The following is a 24,056-nucleotide window of genomic DNA, read 5'->3' on the forward strand; positions in this document are numbered from 1 at the left end:
TCTCATGCAAGTTTTTTTATTTAATTCTGGAGCAGTTTTGGTTATATATATATATCCATCCATTTCACCTAAGTTTTCAAACTTTTATCCATTCTATTGTTCATGATATACTATTATCATATTTGGATCTGTGTAATATAAGGTTACCTGTAGGTATTTTAAAACTATCTTTTTGCTATTGAGCTCTAATTTCTTGTGATCTTAATTGCATAGAGTTTAAGAGTTGATTTGTAAATATTCACTATGTGCAGAAACAACTTGTGTTCTATATTTTGGAGGATAAACTTCTATGTACATCTATTGGTTTGAGTTTATTGATGGAAAGATTTTTTTAACCTAATAAATTCCTATTTTTTATCTTCTTGATTAGTTTGCCTTCTTGAAAATACGTTAACAACTCTAACTGCAATTGTTGGTATAACTACTTTTCCTCCATAATTTATCTTTATTCATCATACAGGGAGATGTATATATTTCTGGTTGTCTTCTTTTTACCTCTCTTTTTTAGTAATTTAATATTCATATATTTACTTACATTGTTTAACAGCTTAACTCGTATTTTCTGTTATCAAAATTAATAAAAAATTGATGATACTTTCATGTATTTTTAACTTGCTCTTTTATCTTTTTTTCCTTTTGTCCTAAATCTCTCTTGTAGACAATGTATTACAGCATATTATTTCCTATCTTCATGTTTAACTATTTACCTTTACTTTAATGACTGTCATACTATAACTTATAACCGTTATTCTATTTCATCTATTTTATGAGTCATACTTTCTTATTTTTTCTCCCATCTGCTTTCTGATAATAAGATCAGTTTTTTTCTTCTATCCTGAAAGCTAAAATTCAATGTCTATTTTTCAGTTGGTTTCAGTGAATATATTAAATCTAAGACTGTGTTTTAGAGCATATTATTATTTCTTTTCTCTGAACAAGGCAAGAACCTCCTTATGTTTTCAAAATCCTCTACTCATTCCTTATCTTTAAGCAGAGCTTGATACAACATTACATCTGGATTACTACAGAGCTACTCTGTATAATATAGTAGCCACTAACCACATGTGGTCATTCAAATTTAAGTTCAATGAAATTCAATTAAATTAAAAAGTCAGTATCTTGGTCATGCTAGCCATACTTGACATTATTAATAGCTGAACATGGTTTAGGAATATCCCAACAGTCAGTACAGATTATCTTTATCAAAACAGAAAGAACTATGGGACAGCACTATGATACACATACATAAATTTTATCCTTACCTGTACTTATTTTGTATAAACTATTCTTTCATATCTTCATTTTCTCTGTACTTTCCATAAAATGTCTTCTGTAAGGTTTTATGTATCTTTACCTTTTATATGTGTCTTAGAAAGTCTTTGTTTCATTGACCCTAATGTTTATATGCTGCACAATTCTAGGCCTGAGGTAATTTTCCTTCAGTGTTTTAAAAATATTACTTTAATATTCTAGTGTTAAAAAGTTCGATGCTGATCATTCTTGTCTCATGCAAGTTCTGTATTTAATCCTGTAACAGTTTACAGTGAAATGATATGATTTGGATGCTTTCAGAATTTTGTCCTTGGTATTTTAAACTACATATCGTGTGTCAAGATTTGTGATTCCCTTTGTTGATGTTGTCTGGTGCTCTATAAAGCCCTTTGATCTGACTCTTCCAAATTTCTTGAATTCTCAACCATTATTTTAACAAAAACAAAAACAAAAATTCTCCACTCCGTTTAGCTTTCTCTGATAGATCAAAGTTGACCACTCTACTTCTATCCTCTGTATTTTAGATCTTCTTAGCCATTTTCCATCTTTTATCCCTTTATTGAGCCTCCAGGGAAACTTTCTTAACCACATACTTCATCTCACTGGAATTTTATGTGTTCTTCCTATCTCTATTTGTTTCTTCTTCACCAACTGTTCCTGCCTCATATTTGTAATAACTTCTCTTCCTCTGGATATTTACCTTATTATTTCAAATCATTTTTCTGGGCCAGTAGCTCATTTTCTTCTAAGAGAGTCTTCAGCACCTGGCTTTCTTTTAAGAGGCTTGTGTTGTTCCTCAGATACCTTTGTCCTTTCTTCCTAGGAACTCAAATTCCCTTAGGACTAGCAACCAACTTAGCTAGTGATACTGACTTATGAAGAAGGATGAAAGCATAGGGCAAGCATGTGCTTTCTTCCTGGTATGTTTAGGAGTCTTGGAAATGGCTGAGAAGAGCCTCTGTTATTGCAAATTTGGAATTCTCTATTCCCACCCAGATCCCAACACCACCACTCTCCCACTCCCTATCTCTTCTGCTTGGCAGCTGTTCTTTCTGGAATCTGCTTTCCTCTTCTGTATTTATCTTGTACATTAACCAAGAAGGGAGAGCCAGCCTCTCACCTGAGATGGTGGTGGTTAATAGTGCTCTTCTCCAGCATCCAAGTGACCTTCCTCATCCAGTGAAAAACCAGCCTCTACCTCTGAGCAAAACCTGTCCAAGGAAGGGGGCGTGACCCTAGTCCTTGGAAAGACCCACAGAGCACTCCTAGGCACATACCCACCCTGCTGAGTTGTTTATCTACAAATAACAGGAGAGGTCTGCTGAGCCAGGTGTCCCTGACTCAGTTAAGCTAGGTGAGGATCCACAGCAACCCCCTAGCAGCCACCAATCAGCATGACACAAGGAAATACCTGGGATGCCAGATGACCCTCCCAGTAGTTTATGGTGGTTGATAACATGTTGGGAAACCAGTAGTTCAGCACATACTCCCCTCGTGGCCTAAACCAATCAGTTCAAACAAATCCCCATCTAGTACTGCCAATCACCCTTACCCAACTTGTCCCCGCAAGTGAACAAGATAGGTCACCTAGGTGTGGTGACCAATATCTAAACTAGAAGTCCTGCAGCTTGGCACATACCCCCTTGCGACGTCCTCATGGTCTAAACCAATCAATTTTAAGTGCATCAGCCCCTTGAACTAACCAATAATTCTTTCCAGATTCTTTCCCGCCACTTGATATAATCATGTTTTAGAGTTGTTATTTGATTTTCCCGCAGTGTGTGATGATTTGCTAAGCAATGCTGTAAGGGACCGGCGAAACATCAGAGGAAGAGACCACAAGAGACCGGCTTCATGCAATAAGCATAAGGGGATTTTTATTGAGGATCCAATTCAGCGCACTGAGGCTCTAGGCTCACTCAAGAAGCGAGAGCAGGCCAGAGCCCAGAGCAGAGGCTAAGCAGTGCTTAAGTACACTTTTTGGGGAGGGCGGGGGCTTTGCATACATCAGAACAAATCATCATGAGGTGCAGGAAAATTGAGCAACAACTCTCATACATGATTAGCACATTCATTGGCTGGAACAGGTCGGGCGGGGGTGATTGGTCACTCCTAAGCGGGGGGGGGTGGGGGGGGTGGGGGGGGGTGGGGGGGGGTGGGGGGGTGGGGTACACATTCAAACTGATTGGTTTGGGCCCTGTATGCTTATGTGACAAACTGCACAGGGCCCTAGGCTAAATGGCCAGTAGGGCATTGTCTTAACTATCTCAGGAATTTCAGGTTCTGGGTGTAGCAGAGGAACTTAACAATACCTGGTCTTTCACTTTTTAATTCAGGCTTTGCAGCTTAGAAACTTTACCCTTTCAATGCTATGATGTATGTAGGGGTCTCTGCCTTCTCCAAAGAATGTATAAAATGCTGCAAACCCTGGGCTCGGGGCCTCTCAGCGTCACCAGTTGCTGTGCGTGCAAAGGACCCAGATAGCTCGCAATAAACACCTCTTTGCTGCTTACATCGATCTGGTGGTCTTTTGGGGGTCCCAAATTCGAGCATAACACCAGTGCTGGCCTGGGGCTGCAGGACCCCCACCTACAGAGCACTGGTGAAAACAATGATCCACCCAAGGTAATATAGGATGAAAAGATGAAATCAACTAGAATGTTCCTTCCCTCAGCATCTCTACCTAGTGCTGTCTGCTTCTCTTCAAGTTTGAGATACTGTTCACCTCCCAGAAAATGACCCTGACAACCTTTGTTATAACAACAGTTGCTGTGCTGATTTAGTTACCAGTCACCACATTGTTGCTCACTTAATATTTTCTGGTTGAGTTTAGGAAAAAGAGTCAGCCTCCAATGCTAACTTGATGTCTTGTCCAGAATTCTCAGTGTGTGAGTCAAAGGTTACAGTGACCCGATCCAGATACAGCCATAGGCCCAAGAAAACAAAGAACAACCAATGACGTAATGTGAAAAGTTTCCAGGAAATAAAACATTCTACAACTTGGAGAGAAAGTTAAATATCTATTGAAAACTAGACCAGGGAAAATCTCCATTGGAAATAGCTTAAAATTACCCATGGAGTCCTAGTGTCTATTATTCCAGATTTTGAAAGCAAAGTATTTGAGATTTTTCCAAAATTTTTATTAGAGAATTCTATGTTAGTCCCTCAAAAAATAAAAATAAAAAAACCACACCCTTATCCTTAACATCAATAGAATTAAATTGCTAGCATTCAAAGACATAATTAGTAATCACTAAATCATCAGCAAGGCTTTATACTTTTACCAGTTTCAACTGACTTTTAAGTACCAGACATTCCCAAGTACATTATCTCATCTGTATTTGACAGTCACCTTGAGAAGCATGCTATCAAGAAACTTGAAGAGCAGTTGTGACCTATCCAAGGTCACCAGGTAGTAAGTGTTGGAGAAGTTGAAATCCAGGTGGAATTCTCTTATACTGCCTTCTTTGCATTTATGCTGTTTAAATGACTTTATGATATACAACTTAAGATAAGCTTAATTGCTCGGGAAATATTTACTTGTCAAAAAGCTGTCTTGGATACACACCTGGAACCCATGTGCTTTGGCTTAATATTTTATTCATATTTTTCCTTAAAGTTTTTTTTTAACCTACAAATTATTTCAGAAACATATTGCTACCTCTCCAGCAATAAATGTGGTACTTTTAGGATGAAGTCATACAAACAGAGCACCTGGGCTCTGGCTTGTCCCATGGGGTTATTATTCAGAAAGCCTTTATTTAAGCAATAAGTAAACCTTTTCTACACTTTAGGGATTGGAACAGGAACTAGTGTGAATCAAGTGAGTACAGTTTCAAAGAAGTAGTGAAACATAATTTAATTAAACTTAAAATTTAAAGAAATCTCTTCTTAAACCAGCTTCCAACTATAATATCAGATTCTTTTCAGTGTATCCAAGTTACAGTCAGGTAATAAATGAATTATAGTATAGCCAAAGTGTTGTAATAATACCTATATATAGTTACTTTGTACGCTCAAAGAGTGAGGTGAGAATTTTTCCCCCTAAAAAAATAATGGTACCTGAGAAAAGAGAAAATTGCTTTTTCTTTGTGACCGTACAGAATCAGTTACTTTCAAGGATGCTATCTCAGTTACTTTATTATGAACAACAAAATATGACTTATGAAAGACAAATTCTACTGATAGCACCTCAATCACTGCAAACTTATTGTTGCTTATAGAAATAACCCTTCATAATTTGTTTAAAAAGAATTTCTCTTCCTGGAAACACATGAACTCAAAACTACCAGTGAATATTGTAAACATTTTTCTAAAAAGATGAGTTAAAAATGTAATTATTATCTAATAGGTAACTACAACATGGGATAAATTTTCCAATGAAAATTATCTACAATTATAAAACTATCATGTCTCAAAAAGTAGATGGAATATAATATGAAAAATAAGAGAGGCAAGATCAAAAAATAGCTATGGTTATGAAAATACACTATTTAAAGAAGGATTAATGGGCTGAACTTAACTGTTTTGCAAAGTTAGAAGTGGAAAAAATACAGTTCAATTATTGTATTGTATAATAATTGGATTTAAAATGTATGAATATAACTAAATTGATTAAATATTTTAGTTAGGTGTTTGATTATCTTCATCTTCAAATATTCATATGTTAAAAATGAAATTCATGATTGTTTCATTGATAGTGACTTAGATTCAAGGTCAGCTAACATTTGGGCATCTGCACTAAGTCCCCAAATCTCTGCCATATCTCAAGTTATGGAGGGCAGCCCAGCAAAATGAGCCATCACACCATCTGCCCTAGAAGCATCAGTTAACCTGTGTGATCACGTAGGAAGACTAACCACAGTCAGGTGTAGGACATTCTACCTGTTTGAAGTCTAAATTTTTTTTTTCTATTTACTCTTTTGAAGTAAGTGGAAATATATTTACAATGCTCACATAGAATAGTTTACTTACTTTATTGAAGTGAACAGAAATATGTTCACAATATTAATATAATAATGAAGCTATGAATAAAATTTATTTTAATTAAATTTATATAAAATGATGAAGAATAAATATCCAATCAATGGCAATGCAAAATATATTGTTTCTCAATCAGCATAGAATTTTCTCAGGAGCAAAAGAGATCATTACACAATGAGATTCTTCCCACTTACCAAAAAGGAGATTCTGGAATCTACCTCGAAGTCAGCAACTGACAGAACAAAGATGAGATTCCCATGTGTGATCTGCAGCTTTTTATAAAAAGATTGATAAATAGGGTTATGAGAACATGGGTGCAAAATCATCATTAAAACTGTTAGCTAATATTTAATGGCCAATAAAATCTAAAATCGACCTTACAAAATTAGGTCCCCCAACATAATTTGATTGAACTCCAGATTCAACCTTTCCAACTTTTCTCAGCAAAAATCAAATTATAACTCAGACCAGGATTTTTCAACCTTGAAAAGCTTGACATTCTGGGCCCAGTAATTGGTAGATGTCTGTGCATCATAGGATACCTAGTTGCATGGGGGTTGTCCCCTTTCATGACAACCCAAAATGTTTTCAGATACAGCCAAATGTCCCCTGAGGATTATAATCATGCCTGGTTGAGAACAACTGGCCTATGTATTGTATGTCCTATACATTAAAATATAATTAATAACTGATGCTATACTTTCTGGCTAATTGATTCTGAATAACACAAGTTTGGGATGAGGAAGAAGGTCTACATGAATGGAAGCAGTTAGGGGTGGAAATGAAGAGGTTTGAGGCCACTGTAGACTGCCCATCCTCCCCACTACAGTCTTACAAAGCCTTCTGCAAAAGAGAACCTGAATCAACCTTCGTTCTAGGCAACAAATTAGTTTGCCCCCAACCTTGTGTACACCTGGACCCTGGCATGGTTCCTGCATCTGGCCTCATGATGTTTCTGGATGGCTGCGTTCTAAATGTTAACCAAGAGTGCTGGAGTCAAGTGCAGAAGGAGGGCCATTTTTAACATATGAATATCTAAGCTGCCCTTCAGTCCATCTGTTCCACTAACCATGAAGCTGTGTTCCCCCTCTCAGGTGTTCTGTCAAACATCTCTAAATAGAAAATATTACTGGTGCATCTGCCCTTTCTTCGGACATGTGCCAAAAATTATTAAGACCTCCTTTTACCATTCTATGCTTTTCAAACTCTTTATACTCCTTCCCAGCAACAAGAACACACCCTTGTCGGGGTAAGGAAATTGCAACATAGGTCCCACGTGTAACGCTAATAGACTTTGCTCTTGTTATTTATCTAGGTGTTAAGGAAATAGAGTCAATGTCACATGGACTTTATCAGTCAGTTCTGCTTGCCTGTTCTTTTCCAAGTTCACAAAAATGAAAGGAGTTTAATTAAAATCAAGTGGTCTGAGCTAACCTCCCACTTCCCTCTCCATCTGTAGAGTATTTGCTTCCAGATATGTTCAGCCTGTTCCAATTTTCCTGGGCTGACGTTGGTCCGGTTCACCCCACTGCAGCATTGCTTTTCCAAAGATAGTTAACTCTTCTATATGAGAGGCCTGCCTTCCCAGCTCTCCATTTTTAGAGAGGATTTTTGGTTCACACCTTTTCTCTCTTTCACTAGCCAAATACATCCAAGGAAGGACCAGTTCCATAGTTCACACTGCCAATCTTTTTCTGCAAATGCCTGTTGTTAGATTTATAAACAATAATTTGGCAAACAAGTTAGAGCAAAAAATTAGTTTAGCCTGACCAGAGAAATGTAACTTTTTTCTTCTTGCCTCTCTTCCCTTTTCAAGCAAAGAATCTGCCTGCAAGCTCCTTGAAGCAAGTGCCACGTCTTTCTTCTTTTCTGTCTCCCATTGATGCCTAGTTCACAGCTATGAACATCATAGAAATGCAAGGTGGATTTGTTGTGTTGAACTGAACTTTATTTCTAAAGGGAAGTTAGGTGACTTCTACTCTTTCTTACAGATATCCTCCTGCATTTGACTCAGATGCTGATACTCATTCTTTGATTGGCTTTATCATAAAGGGCAGCTGAGCGGGTTGATGGTTTTCTAAAGTGTACACCTGTCCCTCAAAGCCAGCACTGAATCACCACATAATTTCACCGATTGGTGCAAGACATTGAGATATGAACTCTGAGACATGATCAAAGTGAACAGGATTCTTTCTGGCAATTTAGTAGCAAAGAAATAAATCCCAGGTAGCTCTTCCTAGTGTCTCCCAGTGCCCTTGGGCTATCTGAGTTCTCCACATCCTTCAATGGTTCCTTGAAGTCTTCTAAACCTTCCTGCAGAACAAGTTTATCTCATTTTTTAGATGGTTGAAAAGTTACAGGAACAGCAAGAGCTGCCTTTCCCAGTGACCTAAATTTGTTACCACTGTAGATTGGCTGAGGACCTGCACCTGCTAAGCTCAGCAGTCACAGCTGTTCTGCATCCTGGCTCACCCTAAATAATTACATATCTGAAACTTTACTGTACTTAAAAGCATTCAAAGATTTTTTTTTTTTAAATTTAAGACTTCTCTCATTAACTCAGACTCTGAGCATCTCTCTGCTTTTGTTTTGATGTAACAACCTCATTATTTATATAAATATTACATTGTGCTTTTTGGCCATTAAGACCATTATTATAAATTCACCCAAAAGTCCGACATGATAGATTGAAGTTATGCCTATTTCAGAGCAGATATGATGCATACAAGATTTTGAAAGATTTTAAAAGTATACAAACCAAGTGGAAAGGCAATTCATGAACTAGAATTTTATAACCTAATAAATATGAATATATTAGAAAACCTCTAAGTGTCAGCATTCTGCAGGCATTTTAATGCAAAAAAAAAAAAAAAAAGATAAACCAAGCTACATCCTGAAGGTCCCTAACACAGATACCATGATGTTCCATTTATTTAACTCCCCATCACACCCCAAATTGACTCACAAGGGATTTATTCACTCATGGAAAGGCAGAAGGAGCAAACTTTTGTAAGCATAGTAACCAATGTAGCAGCAGTCATTTATGCTACTGTTGAGAGTGTAAACTAACCCAGATTTGGAGAAAACCATTTACCATTACCTAATAAACTTGAAGATGCACATATACTGTAACCCACATATTTCTTTCTTGGGTATATTTTCTTGAGAAAGTACCCCATGGGTACATGTCCAAAATTTTTGTAGCCGCATTGTTTTTATTAGGAAAGAAAAAAAAAAACCTGGAAATGCATAGTGTTCATTGACAAGTAGGTAATAGGTAATTTGTGCATTAAAAGAAATTGCTGCCCAACCTTGGTGTTTTAGTCAGTTTTTTCGGTGCTGTGACTAAAGGACCCCACCAGAACAATTGTAAAGGAGGAAAGGTTTATTTAGGGGCTTACAGTTTCAGAAGTCTTAGTCCAGAGAAGACTGGCTCCATTCCTCAGGGCTCGAGGTGAGGCTGAACATCATGACAAAGAGTGTGGAGGAGGGAAGCAGCTGACATGATGATCAGAAAGCAGAGAGAGTCTCCACTCTCTAGATACAAAATATACAGCCCGTTGCCACACTCCCAATGAACCACTTCCTGCAGCCACATCCCACCTGCCTCCAGTTACCATTCAGTTAATCCCACCAGGGCTTAATTCACTGATTAAATCAATGCTATGACCCAATCATTTCTCCTCCAAATCTTGCATTGTCTCACATGTGAATTTTGGAGGACATCAAATCTAAACCATAACACTTGGGCATATGCAAACAGACTTGACTACTGCCTGATTCTGAGTCTTCATGAGGCTCCACCACTCATCCCAGACCTTGTAGAGAATTGGGCCAGGTGTAAGGCCTGCCCAAAAGACATCATGCTGCAGTCACACCCCCATCCCCACCCCCACCCCACGTGCCAAGAGATGCTTCTCAATTCCCTTCTATGGTCCATTAAAAAGTATCTTTCACAATCTTTTTGAAGGAGCTTTCAGAGATACTCACTGAACTTACTTCATAGTAATACTACTCTAATCTAGACTCAACATATGTCATATAGTTGGTCCTGGGTTATTCTTCAACAGGTACATCAATACCCATGATATACATGTCAATAACTGTTGAAGAATAACCCAAGACCAACTACATATATAATATTCAATATAAAATATTCAGTTGAAAATTTTATAGCACTGCAAATAAATAAATACATAATATAGTACTGCTTAGTTTATATATATATATATATATATATATATATATATATATATATATATGTAATAATTAACATAAAATGAGCTTATGAGAATTTGGATTTTCTAGCCATCTCAGCGCACGGATCAAAGTTGTGAATAAAGATAACTGAGACATTCCAGTTTCAGTTTCCACAGTATAAAATCAAGGAATTAACTATTATTACAACAGAGAACTATTACAAACACCAAATAATATGTGTGCACAATCAGCTTTCAACCAGTATAATGAATATCTGAGATAAATCAACTTATAAAGAGAAAAGACGTACTCTGAGTCACACTTTCGGAGGTTTCAGTCCGTGGTGCTTTGGCCCTGTGGCTCTGGGTCTGTGGAGAGGCAGCACAACACAGCAGAAGTACATGGCAGAGAAAATCCAGTCACCTCACAGCCAGGAAGTGAAGGAGAAAAGAAGGGACTGGGGTCCCACTGTCCCCTTCAAGGGGCACACCCCCAGTGGCCCGAAACATCTCACTAATGCCCACTTCTTAAAGTTTCACCACCTCCCAATAGCACTACCCTGGAGACCAAGCCTTTAACACCTGGGCCTTTGGGAACATTCCAGATCCTACTACAGCAGGGAAAAGGTCTTAGATTAAGGCCTTGCTCATAGTTGGCAACTCAATAAACAACAGGTAGCAGCATGACGAGAAAAAAAAAAAAAAAAAAACACTGGGGATGCTTCTTTTTTTTTTTTTAAGAGAGAGAGAGAGAGAGAGAGAATTTTTTAATATCTTTTTTTTTTTTTTTTTTTTTTTTTTTTTTTTTTTTTTTTAGTTTTCGGCAGACACAACATCTTTGTATGTGATGCTGAGGATTGAACCCAGGCCTCATGCATGCCAGGCGAGTGCGCTATCGCTTGAGCCACATCCCCAGCCCTGGGGATGCTTCTTAACATGGCAATTCTGGGCCTTACAGCAAACCTAGAGTTAGAGCCTGGTGGGGCCAGTGAACCTTCATTTTAACCCACTTTCCAGGTGATTCCTCAACATAAAAGTTAAAAACCATAAGCTTATAGGTTCACATGAAAGGGCCTATAAAGTAGCCCCAAAAAAGGATATTAAAAAAATGGGAGCTAGGGCCACTCAAGCTGCTGGTAATAATTAACAGGAACATACAAGAGTTCTAAGATTTTGATTAATAGTAATTAATTATGCATACTACTTGTTGAATCCCCGCTGTGTGGTAGCATAGCTGCATATTCCACTATCTCTAACACATTCTGTGGATGATGTCACTTCCCCTTTGTTCACAGGTGGGGACACTGAGGAAAAGAGATGTTAAGTGACTATTCAGGTACAGTTAGCTAGTAGAAGCTGATCAGTTCTTTCTATAAAGACACAAACCATAAGACCATATGGTTGCTATTACAGGTGAAACAAGACTATATTTACAATTATGAATGTCCTAAGGAGCCACAAATTAGCACTAATACACCTAAGCCAAGAGTCAGCAGGGAATGCTTTCCTTCCTACAAAGATTCTCCTTAGAGCTATAATCATTGAACAGCCATATTCTTATCTTCTGTAGGCTACAACCACAGGGGACTGAAAGCAAACTAATGTGACATTTACATAAAAATAGACACTAACATTTAATTACAGCACTCCCCACCTCTCCCAGAAAATAACTTTGAATGGTCCCAGAAAATGATTTTGAATGGCCCTTCTGGTTGTCTGACCAGCAGGGCAGGTGGTTGGTCAGTAATAGAACTCACTGAATGTCTCAGTCTATCACCCTAGCCCTGCAATCACACTATTTTCTGACACTTGCAATACCTTGTGCTAAGACTCAGAGGGAGCCCCGACTCCTATCAAATCCTGTCTGAATAGGAAAGGGTCTGAAAGGAAAAGAGAATAATTCTGAAGTTTCCGATGGAGACAGCTGAGGCAGAAGGAGCTATTGGCTTGCTTGCCCCCATCTCCTCCCACTTAACACTGAGCTCCACTGCCCACCCGTGGCCTGAGATGGGAGGACAAGAAGGTTCGGGCAATCCCCTCCCTGTCTGGGGTCTGCCCCCACTCCCAGCTCTAGCCTGGCCTGACCTCCATCTCTGTCTCCAGACACAGTGGGATCTTACTGATTACAGACAGAAAGATGACATCAATTTGGAGGGGAAGAGCTACAGGAACATGGTAACAGCCAAATGTCCCCTAAGAGCAATTAACCTCAAAATAATTTCTAAGCCGGACACTTCCCATTCTAAAATACACACGACATAAGCAATTCCAGGGATTAAACAGGAGACAGGAAAAGGAGAAAGTATATTCCGAGCTCTTTCATCCTCCACTTTTCGCATCCTCCACTTGATGAACACTGACTCCTGCAGCTGTGGGTTTTTTTTTTTTTTTTCCACTGGCCTCCAGTGACCTCACGCAGTCGGGCCTCACAGCCAGGCATTTGAAAGGCTAATGAAGTTCCTAATCTGATTTTTCCACAAATTGAGCTCCAACTGTGCTGGGAGGAAATGCTGCCTGCCCTGCCACCAACACAGCCAGTTGTGTACTCATTCTCTTTAGTGTACAAACATGTTTTTAATCCTCTGTAAGCAGTCCCAAAATAAGTACCTCTGGGGACCGCATGGGAGTCTGATGTCTCCTTCCAGGCCCCAGTATACTTTGAAATCTTCTTATCACAGAATGCAAATCACAGGGCTCTCATTTTTTTTCCCAGGCTCATGATGTCTCTTTGGTGACTTCACATTCTAAGAGCTATTTTTAGCAGTTAAACACTTTTCTTCTGAAGAGCCAAGCTGCCTCTGTCCATTTGTGGTCTGGGAATAAAAAGAATCTTAATATATTGACAAAGTGTTCAGCCCTGTTCTATTGATCTTCTCTGGCCAGAAATCACCTAAATATTTCATCAAAGTAGAAAAGATAAGTGGCACCTTAAAATATGGGTATATCAGTAGTTGTATCAAAGCTGGCTTTATAGAAAGAAGGATGTTTTAAAATCCATTAATATTTTTTAAATATCCTAAAACATTTCCAAACTGGAAGTGAGATCTTTATTTTAAAAAGAAATACTAATTTTTAAATATTAAAAAAAGTTTGAATATTTAAACCAAAAATATTCCCAAGGCCAATTAAGCAGTGAATCAACTTAGATTTTCTTAAGGCTGGAGAGAGGAATGCAGTGTAAAATTGTATCCAGGCTGGTATTAATCTTGGACTTTTGTTTCAATAATAAAACCACATTTTAAAAACCCATAGTTCTTTTTTTTATTTTATTTTTTACCATAACATAGTCCCTTACAATATTTCTAATCTCTGGTAAAAATATAACTTCATAAGACAATAAATTTGTCTTTCATTAACACAGCATAGCTCTTTTTTAAAATTAATTAATTTATTCATTTGTTCTAATTTGTTATACATGACAGCAGAATGTGCCTTTTTTTTTTTTACAATAGGAAAAATGCCAAATTTTGTTTTAGAAAAGAAAATGTATGGGCAGAATTATTTGTCAACCAAATTACAACAGCATACCAATCATATCTGAGGTTTTCCACAATTCTTAAAACAGTAGTTCAGACTCTTAATCTTCAAGCAAGAATTTCATGGCCATTCCTTATTGTCCCTTGCTCACTGTGAAGAAGCACATCTCTGCTGAAAGTGGTCTCACCCCTTCCTTTGCACATGCCTGTCAGTGACAAAACACGGGAAATTGGAACAGTTTTTCAAGCAAAGCTAGCCACTGCTTGAGGTTGAATGGGATACTTCATTCCTTCTATTTAACTTCGACTTTGTCTTTGGAAAAGTACAGACACAAATTAAATGCTTTTTCTGTGAAAGTAGCCATTTACTTGTGATTAAACATCATGAACTTTGAATGAATGAGGGCCAGCAGGCTGAGCCCTTGGAACACAGCCAAACAGGGAGGTGGAGGTGGCTGGAGGGAAACTGTGGGAAACTCATGCTGCCTAGTGCTGAGGAGCCAGAGAGAGTGGGCAATTAGGGCTTACTCCAGGTCTGGCTCAAGGTAATGTCAGGGATGAAGGAGCTCTTACCAAATAGCATGGAGATGCAGCAGGAATGCAGATGGCAAGTGACCTTTTAAGTATAGTTAGGGGGGCTGGAGATGTGGCTCAAGCAGTAGCGCGCTCGCCTGGCATGCGTGCGGCCCAGGTTCGATCCTCAGCACCACATACCAACAAAGATGTTGTGTCTGCCGATACTAAAAAATAAATATTAAAAAAACTTTCTCTCTCTCTCTCTCTCTCTCTCTCTCTCTCTCTCTCTCTCTCTCTCTTTAAAAAAAAAAAGTAAGTATAGTTAGGAAGAGAAAGCAAAATCCACTTAAGACAGACACTGAAGGATGTGGGTGCCAGAAAATCCCAGGACCACCTGCAGCAGGCTGAGACACAGCCAGACTGAATCCAGAGCCCCGGGCCCACAAACCTCACCAGCTCACTTACTCCTGGGTGTAGTCCTATCAGGTCTAATAAAGTTAGGTCTGCAAATCCCGGTACCAGTGACTTCAGCTGGGAGGGGCACGGGAATATTACCCAAAATTGCTTATTTGCATTCATGACTCTTCCCAATTCTTTAAATGATCTTACTTAGCCATTCAATTATTTTGGTGAGACAGTAATTGTATTCTCTCGTTAGCAAAGTGGGAGGTTTCATAAGCCTGGAAAAATGCAGTTCTTAAATGTTCTTAGTTAGGTCATTAAAATTCAGAATAAAGGAAGCTTACAGTTAAAAAAAAAAAAAAAACCCCAGTCTTGCAAGTATGTATGGTGTTTCACAAATCCTTATCAGCCTTCCCCGGAACATAACCTGAATCTGATCCAGACTTGTGGATCTCAGCTCACTCAACAGCCAGCCTCTGCCCATTGGCTCCTAAATCCAGAGTCTATGCCCAGCCTGTCAATCTGTTCTTTGGGATTCAGCATGCTTTGGGCTGGAATCCACCATTACTCTTAAAATGTCTAAATGCAAGTCTTATATTCATTGACTTTACTGCATAATTTGATGCTTTAAAAAATATATATATATATATATATATATATATATATATATATATATATATATATATACACACACACACACACACACATATATATAATTTTGGTTGTTTTGCTCTCTGGTCAGTCTTTTGGCTTTTCTTATCTCTCTTACTCATTCTTTCTTGGTCTTTTTCTCAGTTTATTATTCTGCTCATCTCCTGAGTGTTGCTGTTTGTTCAAACTCCTCTTTAGATCTCTGTGCTCCTCATTCCATTTACTCCCATTGGAAATCACTTTCATACACATTTTTTGAAGTACCATCTTTATGTGAAAACACAGAACCTTCCTTGGAGCCTATAACCCTGTAGAAATATCCTATATTTTCTTCAACGTCTCAAAAACTAATCTCATTTTCTTTTCACTTGCAAAATCTATCTCCTTCTAAATTCTTTACCATGATTACCAACATGGTATTCACACAGACTAACTCATGACCTATTCTTCTATCCTTTACCCTTGAAAACACTTCCACATTGTTTGTGACTTCTAAATATCTTTTAGATCTAGATTCTCTTAACCAATGCCCTTTCCTTACTTAGTTCAGGCATTTGTTAGCCCTTGTCTAGATGATTCCAAAGGCTTCTTAGCATTTTTCTCTCTTGATTTTGACCTTCTCAGAATCATTCTCCATGTTCCAGTTAATTTATAAGACAATAGAACAAATCTGATTGTGTTAACCCTGTAAATACCTTTCTTAGATTCCTCATATTTACAGGATAAAATCCAAAGTCTTTACAATGGCTTGTAAATTAAGACTCCCCCCAAAGATATGATTAATAGAGTTGGCGGGGTATCCCATGACATATCTGGATGGGAAGTATGCCACAATACCTCTCGTGAGTCACATGGGCTCTCTGATCACCTGCTACGATCTCTGATCTTTCCTTCTGTATACATTCTAATTCTAATGCAGGAGGTATATAGTAAAATAGGGCTGCCTCAGACTCAGTGCTATGTGATCTCTGCTCACATATCCATCACACCCTACTATGATTTTTTGTTCATATTTTTAAACAGAATCATTTGGTTCAGTGAAGCCTATGTTTTGCTTGCTCCAGGGATCATATAAACCCATCACCATCAAGAGTCAGAGGCAAACATGTTAACGAGGCCCACACCCTCAGCAAGGTTGTACATAGACCAGGCAGGTGGACAGGTTCCATAAAAAGGCATAGCCAGAGCAGGTGCCCCAATTTAAGTATACTTACTTAATAAATACTGCAAAAAATTAAGTTGTTAATTATCTGTCTCCTGTCTTTTCAACCTGATCCCTACCTCTAGCTCTAGTTTTCTATACAATAGTCCTCAGGTGTTCTGAACTTTCTGTAAGTATTCATACTTCCTAACATTGACATACACTATTTATCTGTCTGCAATATTTTTTCCCCTCAGTCTAAATCTATACCTAAAGTTCTGGAACCACGTGCAGTACTTGGTAAACCATTAGTTCTTCAAATTCCTTGCATAAATTTTACCTCCTCTTTAACATTCCATTAAGAACATCTCCCTGTTATTAGAGAATCCATCTTCAGAATCCTCTCAAAATTTAAACAATACAGTACTTAAATAGACTATATTGTCACCTCTCTTCCTAAAAAAGAATGGCTCTGTTAGTGGAAGGTCCACATTTCTTTCTTACTTCTTTGGCACCAAGCACAATTCCTGAGGTATAATAAGTCTCAAATCTTAGAGGGAAGTAATAGATAAGAAGACACATAAAGAAGGCTAAAAATAGGAGTAGTACAGCCACACACAACCCTCACTGTGGATATGCATGCACAAACTGCTCTCCTTGGAAGGTGGATATGTCTATTATAGGCCCTTTATCTTCTGAAGGTTCACTGAAATGAAGTTATTATAGGAAGATTAATAGGAGAAAAAAATGAACAATTTTACTAACATACACAAGGAAAAATAACAGCACAGGAGACGAATACAAAGTATGAACATTGTAGAAGGACCAGATGGTTGAGGCTTAAATAACTTCCCACACTTCAAAGAATAGGGACTTGGATAGGGAGGGCCTTGAAGTATCTTGGAGGGCGGAGGTGACAAACTATGGGTGAGGGAAGAAGTGCATGTGAACAAGGATGTCTTCTAAAGAGAGTTTCTCAGATAACCTCTCAGAGTTGCCCTCCAAAGAATAGATGAAAAGTGTCCAGGTGGGGACAGCTTCAGTCTTTTTTCTTTTTCTTCCAGCGTTGAATTTCTTGGTTGATGAAATGTCATAACAGTTGCATTTCTTCTGAGAAGGGGGCTTTCTCGGAAGGGCTTCTCCCTGCTATTTTGGAGAGAAAGAGGCTGAAGAGAACAGGGTAGAAGTTGCTGAGAGAAACCTGGGAGTTTCCTCTTTAATTCCAAATTGCCATACATTGAAATATGGGCTATCATTTTCTGAGCTTCACTACTATCAAAAGTAAATGTCTAACCAGTGGATGGGATAAGATCTGCATGTCTGGTTCTGCCCTGGTCAATCATTCTGCCCTCTCTACTCTAGCCAGGTAGACATTTTTCCTGTCCCCATCTGTCCCCCTTGCTCCCTTTTGCAAGACCTTGGTACATCACACCCACTGACAATTTCTGCCCCCCTGCTTGGAAGAAGACTTCATGACTTGAGAGGAAATAGCTTTGGGCATGTTTTTCTGAAATTTGTTGTCTTGTATGACAAACTAAAACGCCAGTTTTACCTTCAGTGCCTGTGAGTTCCCCGGTACTTGGTGGATTTGCATCAGACTGTAAGATTCAGAGCAGAGACTAAATTCACCTTGTATAACAATGTAGCCCCACATCCTAGCATTAAGCCTGGCTAATAAAATATATCTGCTATTTTTATTACTACTTGACTAATTTCATGCAGACGCTCAGGTTATGTGCCTTCCTCTTGCTCTCCCAGCCATTGTTAACTACCCATTACTGATTTTTTTTTTTTTTTTACTGTCCACAGGCATCCAACAGGCACATACATTCAAACAAAGATAAATGCATGACCCAAAGGCCTTTCAACCAAAGAAAAAGGTAGCATAGTGATAATTACTTGAAATAGACGTATCCTGACACCAGAAGGTTTTCCCAGTTCAAAAAAACCCATTTGAATTTTATGTTCCTGGGTTTGGTCCCTAATGCTAGCCATTTCCCTGCAGTTCATGATACAATGGCAAAAATCTGAATTAGGTTTTGTTCTTTCCTACATTTTTTCTCTGCTTATAGTCCTACTATTTCACCTCCCTTTACTGACACTATCTTCTGCTGAGCCCTGTAGAGCTAGCCAAGCAGAAAGCATCTCTCTGATATTTGTCAACAAGGCTGAATGGACTTTTGTCCTTTACAAGTAATTTCTATGCTTTAAAAACCAACAAAACAAAACACTGGCGAAGAAGCCTAATGTTTCTTTGAGGAAGATCTTTGTGTAAGTCCATTCAGTCTATGTAATTAAAATACCATAAATGGAGTGGCTTACAAACAACAAACTTTTATTGCTCATAGATCTGGAGGTTGGGAAGTCCAAAGTCAAGCTGCTGCAAATTCAGTGTCTGGCACTGGCCCATTTCCTGGTTCACATATGGCCATCTTTTCTCTATCCACACATACAGAAAGGATATTGGATCTCCTGGAGCCTCCTTGTAATGGCACTAATGTCATTACTAGGGCACTAATCATCATGATCTAATCATGTCCCAAAGACCCCAACCACCTCCTCATTCCAGCACCTTGGGAGTTAAGAGTTTTAACACAAAAACTGGGGAGAGAAACAATTATTCAGTCCACAGCTACTCTACTTCTCACTTTTTAGTGTCACCATTTTATTTGCTTAAGATGAGAAAGATTGGCATCTAGGAACTAGTGTTTCTTTTACTGGTCATCCTACACAGTTAGACTTGACGTTCTACTTAATCAAAAATTAGCAAGAAAATTGCCAGGCATTGTGGTGCACACCTGTAATCCCAGCAACTCCAGAGGCTGAGGCAGGAGGATCATGAATTCAAAGCCAGCCTCAGCAACATAGCAAGCAAGGCCATAAGCAACTTCTCTCTAAATAAAATATTAAAAAGGACTGGGGATGTGGCCCAGTGGTTAAGCACCCCAGGGTTCAATCTCTGATTAAAAAAAAAGTTAACAAGGAAATCCAAAGAGTAGTTTAGATAATTTGGGGGGGGAAAAAAATCTGGAACTCAAAATCTCCTAAGCAGGAAATATGAGTTTTTTCCTGGAAAGAGTGTTTTATTAATTTCTCCAAAGTCTTTATCTTTCTAATGGTCATTCTCTGCCTCTGGAAAAGAGTAAAATCATTCAGTGATAAGAATTATTTTTCAGAAAATATTAAGTGAGGGGGAAAGAAGAATAAGAAAGTGGTAGATATAAAAACAAAGAAAATAATGAGGAAGCAAATGCTTAAAGAAGTAATGTGGTATGGTTTGGATGATTTGGATGTTTAGTTCTTGTAGTGATGGTGCTGAAGTGCTATGGAACTTTTAGGAGATGGGGCAAGAGGAAGGTCCCAGGTCAATGGAGGAAGTTCAAAGTCAACTGAAGCTTTTTGCAAGACTCTGTAATTCTCATTAGAAGAATTCTTATTAAATTCTTATTAATGCCTGAGCTGGTCCCACCCAGCTTTCTTTGACTTCCCGTCTGAGGTGGGATTCATTGCTCCTACACATGCTCCCACCATTACCATCCTCTGGGATGTGACACCCCAAAAGGACCCTCACCAGAACTGAGCTGATGCAGGCACCATGCCCTTGAATCTTCAGAACTGGGAGCTAACTAAGCTTCTTTACAAAAGTGACCACCTCTGGTATTTTATTGGAGTGATAAAAACCCTTCTAATAAAGTAATATTGAATAGGAGTATGTCTTGACAGTATTTAGGAGGAGGTTAGGTGATCATAGGAAAAAAAGTTAAGCACAGTGAATTCTGGAAAAGAAGTCAATGTTGATATATGCATTATTTCCACTGATTTTTTTCCCTTAATCTCTTTGACTATATTGACTAAAGGGATATACTAAACCACTTCAGCATTCCACCAAGTTACCAAATGTTATTGGAACATCAAGAAGATAAGTAATTGATTTAGTGCTCCCTCTTAAGATGAAATTATACTTCAAACCAAACTAAAACAATGAAAAGAAATGCAAGCATAAATTTAGGAGACTACAAGAAGAAATTTAATTATTGGTGTTGCAAGGATGAAGTAGAAAGTTGAACGTTGCTAACTCCAACTCATAGCCTGCCTTCCTTGCTCTGTGTCTCATCTTCACATGCTCCTTTATTTACCCTTGAAATGGAATTGATAATTCTTACCCATAATGAGTAAAAGTAAATCTACATTATATATGTGTCTGTTGATAGATGAAATATATGTGGTGTCTTAAAAGTTGTTAGAAAAATATGACTACATAAGATTAGTAAATATCATAATCAAACTTCACCAATAAGTGAAAGCATTCCATGAACATCCTAAATTTCTTATCCTACTTTAAAGAGATCTTTGAATTCCATCAGAACCACATCATCTCACAGTAAGTTTAAAATATAAATAAATATCATGTCCTTACATCTGTGTCTACCTCATAACTTGTGCTGGAACAAATTCCTTGAAGCATTTGTAGATCTAGATACACCCCAAAGTATAAATGACTCCAAGGTCTTGAAGAAAATCCTTAAGATAGGTTGGAATCTGGATATTAAAGCAAGAGACACCTATGTAGGGCCATGCTAGAGAAGACCATTTGTTGCTGCTCCCTAATGTGGTCCATGAATACACTGGTGATTATGATTGCCCAAAGATTAAATCAAGGAACTGGACACCGGCTTCGGTAACTAAACTGCTTACCACTTTTGTTGTGTTGTTCTTTCACTGCCTATGTGAAAAATTTGTTGATTTAAAATAGGATACCTAAATAAACATACTACAAATTTAAAATAAATAATATTTTCAAGTGCTTATGTACTGTAGGTTACTATAAAATATTTCTTCATGGTAGAAGTGTACTTAGATCTTATTCTGACCATTTCTTGCACAGTGAAGTAATATTTGAAAATTAGTTGTTGGAAGACAATTTGGGGGGCTCATTCACTTTTCTGCATGTCTAGCAAACAGAAGCAATGTCTTTGCTTGAAGCTACCTTTTCAAGGATGCTTTGTATAGCAAACAGTATTGGAAGATAAAGAGAGAGATTCCTTCTGGAGCAAAGGATAAGGTTGCTTACAGCTTTAGAAGATAAAGATAGTATTTCCCTGCACAAGAAACATGCATCTATACTATGTGGTATAATAAAAAATCAGGGGCTGGGGATATACCTCAGTCGGTAGAGTACTTGCCTTGCATGCCAAAGCCCTGGGTTCAATCCCCAGCACCACAAAAATGAATGAATAAATAAATAAACAAACAAATAAATTATAGCTAGGCATGGTGGCACATGCCTATAATTCCAGTGGCTCAGGAGGCTGAGGCAGGAGGATTGCAAGTTCAAAGCCAGCCTCGGCAAAAGCGAAGTGCTAAGCAATTCATTGAAACCCTGTCTCTAAATAAAATACAAAAAAGGGCTGTTGATGTGGCTCAGTGGCCCTGAGTTCAATTCCTGTTATCCCCCTTTCAAAACTATATGTCCCTCCAAGCAAAAAGCAGGTATACAAACAGCCTATTATAAAAGATTCAGGTTTATCAAGAGCAGCTTTCTGTCCTCCAACACAATCCATTATATATTCAGGTGTGACCTGTTTCTTTTTTTATTGCCTGGTAGGTATGGGGGCTAAAAGAAGTGACCCAGGAGATTTCTGATATTCTGGATACCTCTACTTTTGTGAATAACATAATCTTTTTTCTTAGATGCAAGAGTCCTTATGTCTTCTTCTAGTATCCATAGCATACTAAAGTGTTAGCTTGCAATTCAAATGTCAAACTTCACAGTTCTCAATGTTAGTTTCATTCAAAGCACATTAAATATGAAGGTTCAAATGACACATGCATTTCAAAAATATTTTAGCCAACAAAAGGAAATTAATATGAAAGTCGGGTTCTTATCATGTTGTATTCCCTAACAGCAGAACTTTATTCTAGAGTACCACAGTGGTTTTACCCTTTATTTTTTATAAAGATATTTCACTATTTCATATAAATGCCTTCATTGCTACTTCTGTAAGAGATGAACTTCTTTTTAGCTGTATGAATTAAGGGCTTCCAAGCTGAAGCCTGAATCTGTATCCTTATGGAGTACACTTCCATTGAATATCAGCTACCCTGTGGCCTACGGAAGAATATGGCAGAAATAATGCTGTATGAGTTTTGGTGCCTTGAAGCTTTTTCTTCCCTAAATCACCAAGGAAAACAGTCCAGGCTTTGCTTCTGGGAAGGCCATGTGGAAAGAGAGTCCCTGATGGATAAGAGAGACACCTTTATATGTCAGCCACCCACATTAAGAGATTAGATAAGTGAGGAAGGCCATCTTAACATTGTTTGGCCCAAATTGCGGCTACTTTAGGTAAACACAGGACGACTTTGAGCAAAAAGAAGACATCTAGGTAGAGCCCAATCCACATGCAGCAGTGTGAGAAAAAAATGAAATGCTAGTGTTTCAGGTCATGAAATTTTGAGGTGGTTTGTTATATAGCAGCACATAACTGAAACAGATATAAACATTCCTCTTCTTTTCCCAAGCTCATTTCTATGCTGTTGAGGTCTCTTTTTGTCTTTTACTGTCATCATTACCCTGTGGCTCCATTGGCTCCTTTCACTTGTCCTGTGATGTGCTACAGTCTTCTCATCCCAAGAATTAAAATCTCCTTTTGAAATAATAATATTCTCAAGAAACTCTCCTCGTGCTTATACACAACAACAATTATCTGGAAAAAAAATACAATCTACGCTCATTTATACTTCATCTTGATTTCCCATTCAGTTATGTATCTATCATATATTTTCTTCAGAAAGCAATGCCTTAAAAATCTCTGAAGGCTTGCTCATCCCCCATCCTGATCTCAGTCCTCATGCATTTGAAACTGGTAATGCCATATTTTTTTCAAATTCATCCATTCATTAGCTTTTATGATGATAAGCATTCCTCTCGTCCTTATAACACCACTGCCTATTTCTTCTTAGAATTTTTCTAGATCTTCTTTCCTGACTCCTTTGTTAAGACACATCCACTGGACCTGTCCCCCTCCCATTTTTCTTTCTATTCTAAACTCTATAGTGTCAGTGCCTCTGGTTCCATGACTTTAATTCCAATCTTTATAAAATGGTATCCACATAATCCTAAACTAGCTTCCCGCCCCCAGGCTCTAGATATTTGCTATAGGAAAACAAGTATCTCCTGGGAGCTTATGGCAAAAGACAGAATAGAATGATAGACTGTACCCAGACCTTCTGTATGAGAATGTGTGTTTACCAGAACCTGCAGTAATTTCCCTGTGCATGAAAGTTGGAGAAGCACTGTTCTAAATATGTGTTTCCATCTTACCTTGGTCAAAACAAAAATAATCATTTCCTCTGCTCTTCCCACAACAACCACAAAACACACTCTTCCTTTCTCAGTGAGCCATTAATCTATTATGG

This window comes from Spermophilus citellus (genome assembly GCF_964194105.1).
Source record: "Spermophilus citellus genome assembly, chromosome: 16".
NCBI classification, from domain to species: Eukaryota; Metazoa; Chordata; class Mammalia; order Rodentia; family Sciuridae; genus Spermophilus; species Spermophilus citellus.